Genomic DNA, 10,127 nt, shown 5'->3' on the forward strand with positions numbered 1-10,127 from the left:
CCATATATAAAGTTCATTCTTTAAATTTAAGGAAGTCCATAATACTATGAGGCTGAACTGAGGTGGATCATGGTTGAATTCTAGAATTTTAACAGAACAGACTCATTCTCACTTTTTTGCATTGTCACTCATGCAATGCTTACATGTATTCTGGAACACCTGTGTTTGCATACACATGTCCACACATATACACACTGTCTCTAGTCCTTTCTGTTCACACAGACACAAGGTTCCTCCCCTTTTTACATGCAGACACACCTTAGGTGTCCTCTCTTCACTGATACAGAGTTAATATCTGTGTGATGTTCTGAAAGGCTTTGTGTTGGGTTGCCTTCCCTTTTTCCTTCACATTATCTACCTTGGGATCTCACACATTTCAGTTGGATTTAGCAAGGCTTAACTTTTCTCCTGAACACTACTTTTAGAACTTTTAGAATTTTAGAACAAATAGATCCAAAGCACTCATTCCCTTCCTCCATGTCTACTGCCTTAAACTTCATTATTACTGTTGAAGGTACAATTCTTCCAGTCAATCAGACTTGCAACTTCAGCGTCATCTTAATTCATATATCCATGCTGCTAATATCTTGATATTTCTACCATTAGGTCATCTCTTATATATATTCTTTCACACAGCCACCATCCCAGCTGGAATAAGTCCTCATCTTTTATCATTTGAACTACTGCAGTGATCTTTTGGTTGGTCTATCTCATCTTTCCTTACTCTAAAACATCCTCCATTTGGTTGCCAAAAATATTTTCTCAAAGCTCAAGTCTGACCCTTTTCAATCTACTCCTTCTCTCAATAAATTCCATTGACTCCATCACTTTAAAATAATAATGCTTTATTTGGCATTTAAAGCCTTCATGATCTGTCCCTTTCTTACTTTTCTCCTTTTTATACTTGGCTCCTCTCACATTCAGAGTCTGGCACTTAAATGCTTAAATGTGTGACAGATTGGCAAAGCTGTTAGTGTGGCACAATGGACAGAGCATGACCCTGAAATAAGGAGCTTATTTTTGCCATGGCCTACTGGTATAACATTGAGCAAATCATCCAATCTCTCTGTCTTCATTGATTCATTGGTGGGGGCAGGGGGAGAGAGTAAAACTGGATGACTTCTAAGGTCCCTTTCAGCTCTAAATCTATGATCATATGATCTAGTCATTTTACCAAGGAGTGTGGGTTCTTGCTCTGAAACATGTCCTTATATGCTTGTGTTTCTCACATTTAAAAAATCAGAAGAATCTCAAAACTGCATACAGTGTCAAAGTCCATTCAGTCCTACTCATACCTGATCAGCAATCCCATCAGCAACATCCTAGAAAATTGAATGTCTAACCAACTTGAAGAATTCCAATAATAAGAAAAAGGAAGAATTTAGAGATTAGCAGGTCACTGTTGATCTTAAAATGAGTAGCTTCAAAAAAGCAGGAGTTATGAACAAGCAGGGGGGAAAAAGAGTATTAAAGAAATGCTCTTTCAAGAAGTTTAGCAGTACAGGAAAGCAGAACCAGTTACTAAAGGAATGAGAAGAGATATGAGATTTTTTTTTTTGATCAAAAGATTTTTTGGGGCAAGAGAACTAAATAAGAAAAGAAATTTTGGTGTGTTATAGGGCAGAATAAAATGTAAAGGTAACAGGGTAAATAAATCAAGGCAGGGACTTGATAAGAAAGTGAAGAAAGGACAAATGTGTTACATAAAGGCTTGATTTGAACTTTTCCCACATGTTTTGTTGGAGACTTGTAAAAAGAATAAGGCTTACTGCTAAGACCAAGAAAGCTATGAGTTCACTAAAAATTGATTCTCTTTATTCGTCAATATGGTTAGGATATTCCCATCAGTGTTGCCAATCAATGGCCACTTATCACCTTTTATTTCTTTCCTCAGTAGTTAAGATGTAATCATTATTTAGTAATACAATAGTTCTATGGAATTATTATTAAAAGCTCCTATACTCATGCAACTCTATTGCTACTTAAAAGCCAATATGAATTCCAGAGAAAAGGGACATCAAAAATGATTTCACTATTTTTCTCTCTCATAGCACCAAATAATAGGTCATAAAGTTAATGTTCTGTATAAAGATTCTGATATTCTCAAATGATCAAACATTTATTAAGCACCTTTTTGTGCAAGATATTGTACTAAAACTAGATATTCATGGGTAGCATCACCACCATGAACATGTAAGAATTTTTGCTTTAAGTATAGAGTATAATTCAAAGCATCAGGAAACAAGTCCCATGTCTGAACATTTCAGGATTCCAGAGAACAGAGAATACAACTATTGAAGACAGAGTTGTAGAAGAACTGGAAAGTTAAAACTCTTAACACAAGTAGCTGTGACTTACTCAAGTCAAGTCAGATTTTTTTTTTAAATTAATCAAATTGTTTTGAGGTTTTCTACTTTGTAATAGGGTTCAGGAAATAATATTGAAAGACCCTCCCTCCCTCTGAAATTTTTTTCAATTTTTTTCTCTGAAAAAAAAATTGATCCTTGTAATGAATTTTTATTATTTTATCTAGGACTATAAAGTAACTCCTTAATAATTTGATATGACACTGAATCTGTAAATTAATTTAGATATCATTTTATTATGTTAGCATAGCAAAACTATCTTCCATTAATCTCTCTCCAGTTGTTTCTATGAAGTCTTATTCCCTCTAGGGTTTTCCAGTGGATCCTGTTAACTTGCAACATCCATCCATTCATCCCTAGTCCTGTGCATTCCCTTCATGAAATTCTCATGAAGTCTTCCTTCAGTTCAAGACCCAGTCTTCCCCAGGACCTACTCCAATGTTTCAGAAGACATCCCAGATCCAGTTCTGTCTCCAATACTACCTCCCACCTCCTAACCATACTTTCCTGGGTCTTACCTTTGCCTTCTTCTCTCTGCTGTGAAGTGGGCCTCCAAAGGACACAGTTTCACCATTTGCCAAGGGATCAAATCTCCCATATGCTTCTCTAGATCTACCTAGCCCATCTACTGTGGTCTCTATAATTCAGTTCAGTGAGCATTTATTAAGCACCTTCTATAAAGCAAGCACTATGCTAAGAGCCTATGTAATACATACTACTTCCACTTCCTGGCATTTACTGAGATCTGTCTCTTAACTGATGACATTCTTTCCCTGGCAACCCATTTTCAGTACTGGTTCAATCTCCCAATTCACTAATCATCGTGTGTGTGTGTGGGGGGGATTGGGACACTCTTTAATTCCAATTGCCACTTCTAGGGTCTCCATCTATCTCTATCATCCAGTTTCTACATAGTACCCCTCCAGTCACCATCTCAGTGGGGACCTCTAACTTAAAAGAAACTGCTGAGGTCATGTTCCTCCTCATCTCACATCACTTAGATATCTTTCCCCATGATCTCTTTTATCACTTTGGTTTCATATGGTTCTTCTCTCTGTTGTTACTCTATGCTTACATTGGTAAACAGATTAGAACCCTATGGGATAGGGGTAATGATACGTCAAGTAAATTCTAAATTATGAGATTAGTCATATTTCTAGACAGAAACCTAGAAAAGGTAATTGGCGTAGCCATGGCTAGAACATGCAAGCTGGAGCTAGCTAAAGTTAAGTCATCGTTATCATAATCATCATCATCGCCAATAGTTATATAGTATTTCCTTTGAACAGATACGGTGCTGGTGCTTTTCAATTATTATCTTATTTGGTGCTCAGAAGTGTGTTCTGTTATTTCCATTTTACAGATGAACATATTGAAGCAAACAGAGATTGTGAGTCGTTAAAGGTCACAAAACTAGAATCCGAGGGTATATTTGAACTTCTTGACTACAGGTCCAGCCCCCCCTACACTGTGCCACCTTGCCCCAATTCTTGCCAAAATGAGAACAAGCTCAATAAAATAACTATTTTGCAATAGGAATTTAGCTGTAATAATTTCTAATAGCAAATCACATACCATACTCAGGAAAAGAACATGTATATAGAAGAGAGATGAATGGAATGAGAAGGCACACATATACATAGATAGAGAATAGTTGGGGGAGAGGGAAATGAAGATTGTAACCTACAAACAAAGTAGTTCTAGGAAGATCAAGATAGATTAGGATAGATTTCTTATCAAGTTTACTTTGGATTGTTACTGTTGGAGATCCTCACTAATCAGAAAAAATAATTCCTGAGCCTTTCAGGCCTCAGAAAGATGGAAAGAGTGAAAAAGGGGGTGGGTGCTTTCTTCTGCCAATCACAGAAACAAGGAAGCAAATTCAGGTAAAATGATTATTATAATATAAAAAAAAATAAATTTAAAAAATCAAAATGAAGCTGGATATTGAGAGGGCAAGACAAAACACCTCCTCCTTTAGAACTGAGGGACTATGAGTATATACAAAATGTTGCATTAATTATCAGACAATCTCTCAATCAGCTGGTTTCATTGTTCTTTGTTATTATTGCTACAAGACAAGCTCATTTGATAGGAGAGGATGTATCCAGAAATTACTTCAATGCAAAAAAAAAAAGAAATAAAAAAAAGAAAAGACATGATGATAGATTTAAAACTGAAAAGGAATTAGGGATCATATAATTTTCATGATTTATAGAATGAGTAATTAAAAGTCTCCTGATGAGAGATAAAAACACTTGTCTCTTAATGGGAGGACAGAGAATTCCTGATTGATCTCCAGCAAATAGAATTGTCTCAAAAATAATTGTGGAGGTGGGGGGAAGGGGAGTTGATGGCAGAAACAGAAGTACATATTGTTTTAGAAGGAACTTCTTGTTTTATAGAAGTTATCTATAGAATTGGTTCTGCCATTTTTTGGGTGCTTTCTCCCTTTTTGTCCCCTTTCTCTCCCTTAGTTTTAGCAAAAGAGATTTCTAGATCCGATCCTTTTCCTCCTCCCATGACCTAGCATTCCCATGATTTATAGAATCCCATGGTACAACAGACATGTGCTTCTGTAGGTAAACTTGAGACTGGAGTTCATAGACTTCACAATTCCTGACTTTCTGCCTTTCTATTTCCTTTTCTTAGGACACAAGAGACTAGCTACCTTGAGAATTGGATGTGTTCAGCTATGGAGGAACACCTCATGGGTAATCACAAGTTTTAGTTTTCCTAAGTCATGTTAACTTTCAAGATGAACATTTTGTAATAAATAGCCATAAGATCTAGATCTTGCCAATACTTCATAACTGCTGTGAATTGTTTGGATAGTGCAGATCCAAGAAGAATGAAATATCACTGACAGCATTCAAACCCAAGTCTTCCAAGGCAATGGGGTTAAGTGGCTTGCCCAAGGCCACACCTAGGTAATTATTAAGTGTCTGAGGCCAGATTTGAATTCAGGTACTCCTGACTCCAGGGCCAGTGCTCTATCTACTATGCCACCTAGCCTGCCCCTATATTAAGTTTTAAAATAAGGATAAAACTATTCCTTGGGAAATAGGACCCTAAAGTAATAGACAGAAGGTAGAGATATTTAGTTTTTATCTTGTCTCAGGTACCAAGCTACATGACAAGAAATTGCATGGGTATTTAGCCTATAGGAGAGCCCTGTGCCATTCTGTATGCCTAAAGCGATGCCTACAAGGCTTATGACCTCAAAAATGGCAGGATTAAGGTGAGAGATAGAATCCATATCAGGTCTCCATATGGGAAGAGGGGTAATAGTAGCACATCTGAGATTCTGCCTAGGTCAGGTCATTCATTCTAAACCAAGGAATCTACAGAGAACTGGCAAAAGACCTAGATCAAAGAGTTCTATGCTTTGCCTAGGTGATAAGACTATTTGGAGAAAAAAAAAGGGTCCCTCTTCAATTTTGCACCTCGGATTACTTTTGAGATTCAGCTCATGTACTTGTGTCCTACACAAGGTCATTAATGATTGCACGACTAGTTAATATTCACTCCATACAAAATTACTTTGACTTTGACCTATTTCTATAAAGATGTCATATTCCCCTACTAAATTCCTCGATGGCAAGGATGTTTTTTTGTATTTATCCTAAGATCAAAGCACATGCTTTTCATATAGTAGCAGATTTTCAGTATTCAGATTTAATAATTACCTAGCTATGAGACCTTTGGCAAGCCACTTAACCCCACTGCCTTTCAAAAACAAACAAAAAAAAAGAATACTTACCAACATGGTTAAGGGCTAAGACCCAAACACAGTAGAAGTATCTTATCACTTTGGAAGAATCCCTTGATGCTGGAGTGTGTTGGTCAGTGTATAGTAACTGACAAGAAACAAACTGCCCATATAGGGTATAATATAATATATTTTACATTGTTGTAAGGCAACTTGGACCTAAGTAGGAGTAAACATACATTGTAGGGAAACCAAATAAAAGATGGCCTTCTAGACTCAAAATGGCCTTTCTGTCACTTAGTTAAGCTCTCTGCTTTCTGCAATAATCTTGCAAATAATTATATATGTAAAATTTTAAATCAGGTAACGGTAGTCACAAATTCGAAGAATCTTTTTTGAACAAGACCTCAGATACCATCCACTCCAATCTATACTTGAAGAGAAAGCTTCTCTATACCTACAACAAAGTCATCCAATCTTTTGTTTAAGTTTCTAGGGAAGGAAAATTCACTGATACATAAAGCAATCCATTCATTTTTTTTCTAGAGCTTTAATTGGAAGTTTTTTTCTTTAATAAAACTTAAATTTACCTCTTCAGAATTTCCACTTTTTGTTCCTGGTACAAACAATTAGATCCAAGATGCATTTCTATAGTAGGTGTTGAAGCTATGAAAATAAAAGTACAGTCCTTGAGCTTAAGAGGCTTACTCTACTAGAAGTAGGGAGATACAAAAATGACAAACATAAGGACACACAATATAATTGGAGAAAGGAGAAGGCACTAACAGCTAAATAAAAAAAAGGCTTCTTTCAGTGGGTGGAGGCACCTTAAATGGATCTTGAAGGAACCAAAGAATTCCAAGAGATTAAGATGATGATTCTGACATTCTAGGAAGAGAGGACATACTGTAAAAAGGCAAAAAGGCAAGAGAGAAAAAAGCCAAAGTTGGAAAGGAAGCAGCTAACAGTTCTTAGGTGGTTCGTGGAATAGAGACAGTCCTGGAATCAAGAGGACCCAAGTTCAAATCCAACTTCAGAAACTTACTAAGTTATGTGTCTCAGGGCAACTCACTTAACCCTATTTGTCTCAGTTTCCTTTCCTGTAAAGTAAACTGGATAAAGAAATGACAAAGCACTTCAGTATCTTACCAAGAAAACCCCAAATGGAGTCATCAAGAGTGAAACATGCCTGAATAACAAACAGTCCATAAGGTAGTCTGGTAAGGGTTGGGGGGAAAGGTCAGTTAGAGGGTCTGGATTCAAATCTCATTACTGCTACTACTCACCTGTATGACTTTGGGCAAGTCACTTAATCTCCCTGGATCTCAAATTCCTCATCTACAAAATGACTTGCACTCATAATCCCATGATTGAATTGGCTAAAAGGTAAGTCTGGATGTGGAGACTGAAAATAGACAGTACAGAGTTTTAATTGCCACATTAAGGAGATTCCATATAAACAACAGGGAGACATTGAAGTTTCTTGACTGGAAGTGTGGCATGACAAAATAAAGGAAAACCAATTTAATTCTCTCCCACATGACAGTGCTTCAGATTCTTAAAGATAGACCTCATATCCACACTGTCTTGTCTTCTTCAGTAAAATATCCCCAGTTTCTAGAAATTTCTCTTCATAAGGACCTTCCCTCCTATATAGTTATTCTCTAGCTGAGCAATATCTCTCTTAGGAGTTTCCAGAATTATAAAACTCTAGATGTGGTCTTACCAAAGCAGAGAACAAGAGGGCCTGTGGAACTACTTGCCCCTGTCCTCTAGGTCTCTCCTGATGTAGTTTCAGATCACATAGCTGTTGTTGTTTTGTTGTTCTCAAAAAGACTCCTTGAACCAGACACTCCATCTTTTAGGTCTGGACATTTTCACTGGCTGTCCCCCATGCCTGGAATGTTCTCCCTCCTCATCTCCACTGACTAGCTTCTTTCAAGTCCCAGGTAAGATCATCTTCTACAAGAAGTCTTTTCCAATTCTTCTTAATAGTAGTGCCTTCCCTTTGTTTATTTTTCCCTATTTATACTGTATATAGCTTGTCTTTACATAGATTTCTTAATAAATGCTTATTGATTCTTCTGACTCATATTGGGCTTGCAGTCCACTAAAATCCCTGGCTCTTTTTCCATACAAATGGTTGCCTAGCCATATCGCCATCATTATGTAACTATAATTTATCTTGATATCTTCATTTGTTCCCAGAATCCTACCCAGCATGCAGAATTTGTCTGTCATCTTCCAATATCTCTATCAGCACTAGCCACTTGCAAAGCTGCAGAAATTCCAATGAAGAAAAGTTGGAGTCCTTGACAATCAAAAGGACATTGGAGAGTCCTAATAGATGCCTTATTGCAGTAAATGATCCCCATCTCTACCAAATAAGCACAGACATTCCTTGGTCTTATATGGTGACTTGCCAATTTATCCCTGGGTTCTCTGCCTTGACAGTGTAAGACCCAGTTTTTCTTTTGTCAACTGAATTTAATAACATAGAAAGCAAATTTAATGACGTAGAGAAATGGCTTGTCTCAGATCCTAGTTTTATATACTTAGATGAAAAGAAAAATCATGGAGAACAATATATTATCCAGTGTTGCCAAGTGACTCTTTTCACAGACCACACTACCATTGCCCACATCCTCTCTCTATACATACTGCTTCCAGAAAATGATGGAGCAGGGAAACAAACCTATTGTACCCATCAGATGGAGATGCTCATAAAGCTACATGAGTCATTCCGAAGCACCATTTTGAAAGTTTATGGAACCCCATCATTACCTATATCAGAGGTGTCAAACTCAGAACTCCCAAGAAAACCAGATCAAAATGTAATTCGGAAATTTTAATACATTTAAAAAATGTAACATAATGTTTACATGTGTTTTTCTAATTATATGTAGCCAACAGGAGCCCTTTCTATTGAATTTGCCACCGCCGATTTACATATACCTGAAGAACATTGACCGTCTTTACAATACACAGCTTTCCAAATAACGCTTAAGCTATAATAGCCGGTTCAACTTCAGTATAAGCTGTTCCCTGACATCACAGTCTTCAAAAAGATACATGAAAGGTTAAGGCTCAACACAACAGCTCAATGATCGCCCCGCCCCCCAAGACCTATGGATTTATAAGCTTTGCCCCATTAAACCTGGACCAGATCGTTTCAGTTTCAATGTTTTTATTTATTTGTTTTTCCAAAAGGCACCAACAGTTTTCACCAATCTTTGTTTTGCAAGTCAACTAGATCTTTTATTGTTAATCTGCTTAGAAGCCTGTCCCTGTTTATACAGCAATTTCCTGCTTCTGAAGAAGTCCCCCGGAAAGTATTTCTGCATACTGCAAGCAACAGAGAGCTCACAACTGGAAATTAAAGTTTTCTCTCTCCGAGTCCTTGAGCGCTGTCACGTACGTTTCTTAAGTCACATGTACGTTTAAGTAAGTGACACGTATGTTTCTTAAATCCCATGTACGTTTAAGTGACACGTGCGTTTCCTAAGTGAAAAAGACATTAAAGCCCCATGACCTCACCGGCTTTGCTGCTGTGCCCTAGAGAGCCCGGAGTTTGGCTCGGACTCTCACCTGGCATCTCCCGCGCCGGGTCTCCCTCCTTAGACTAGCGGTTCCCGGGGAGCGGCACGGCGGCCGGGCACCAGAGCTTGGCTCAGAAGTCAGCGCTTCCCTCACGGTGCCAAAGGGCTTCGGGAACATGCGGCAGGCGTTGGGGGGCTCACGCCCCGCGCGCTGCCCCTTCGGCCTCTGTTTCTCCCCCTCCCGCCCCTCTGCCCTCTCCTCTCCATCCCAGGACACCACCAAGCCCAGCACCTCGATGGAAAGGCGTGTGCCGCGTTAGAGGAGCGCGCCGCCCGCAGCCCAAGTTCAAGTTCCCGAGAGTCGAGGCGCGCAGGATGCCGGGAGGAGGGGGCGGGGGATTCTGGGAGTGGTAGTCCAAGGGCGCGCGCCGTTCGGGCTCCTGCGCAGTTTCCTCCCCTCCGGGTTTGGTGCATTGTCCCTCAAGTCGGCTCCAAGTTCAAGGTGAGTCC

General features: G+C 38.6%; 2 protein-coding genes across 11 annotated transcripts in view; one reads left to right on the plus strand and one right to left on the minus strand.

Annotated features, from left to right (window-relative positions):
* LOC141500263 (zinc finger protein 69 homolog) overlaps nt 1-9,840 on the minus strand; it is a 46,537-nt gene extending 36,697 nt beyond the window's left edge. Inside the window, exon 1 of one of the 4 annotated variants that reach the window (XM_074203340.1) lies at nt 9,667-9,840. The gene's annotated coding sequence lies outside the window, so the exon portion shown is untranslated. Of the gene's footprint in view, nt 1-9,615 lie in introns of all 4 variants that reach the window. The other 3 variants (XM_074203334.1, XM_074203349.1, XM_074203357.1) reach the window with 3 other exon arrangements.
* Nucleotides 9,841-10,001: 161 nt separating this feature from the next.
* Nucleotides 10,002-10,127, plus strand: part of LOC141500231 (zinc finger protein 483-like) — a 37,311-nt gene continuing 37,185 nt past the window's right edge. For all 7 annotated transcript variants that reach the window (XM_074203256.1, XM_074203265.1, XM_074203294.1 and 4 more), the window contains exon 1: nt 10,002-10,119. The gene's annotated coding sequence lies outside the window, so the exon portion shown is untranslated. The remainder of the gene's footprint in view (nt 10,120-10,127) is intronic.

This window comes from Macrotis lagotis, chromosome 1, assembly GCF_037893015.1.
Source record: "Macrotis lagotis isolate mMagLag1 chromosome 1, bilby.v1.9.chrom.fasta, whole genome shotgun sequence".
In the NCBI taxonomy this organism is placed as follows: Eukaryota; Metazoa; Chordata; class Mammalia; order Peramelemorphia; family Peramelidae; genus Macrotis; species Macrotis lagotis.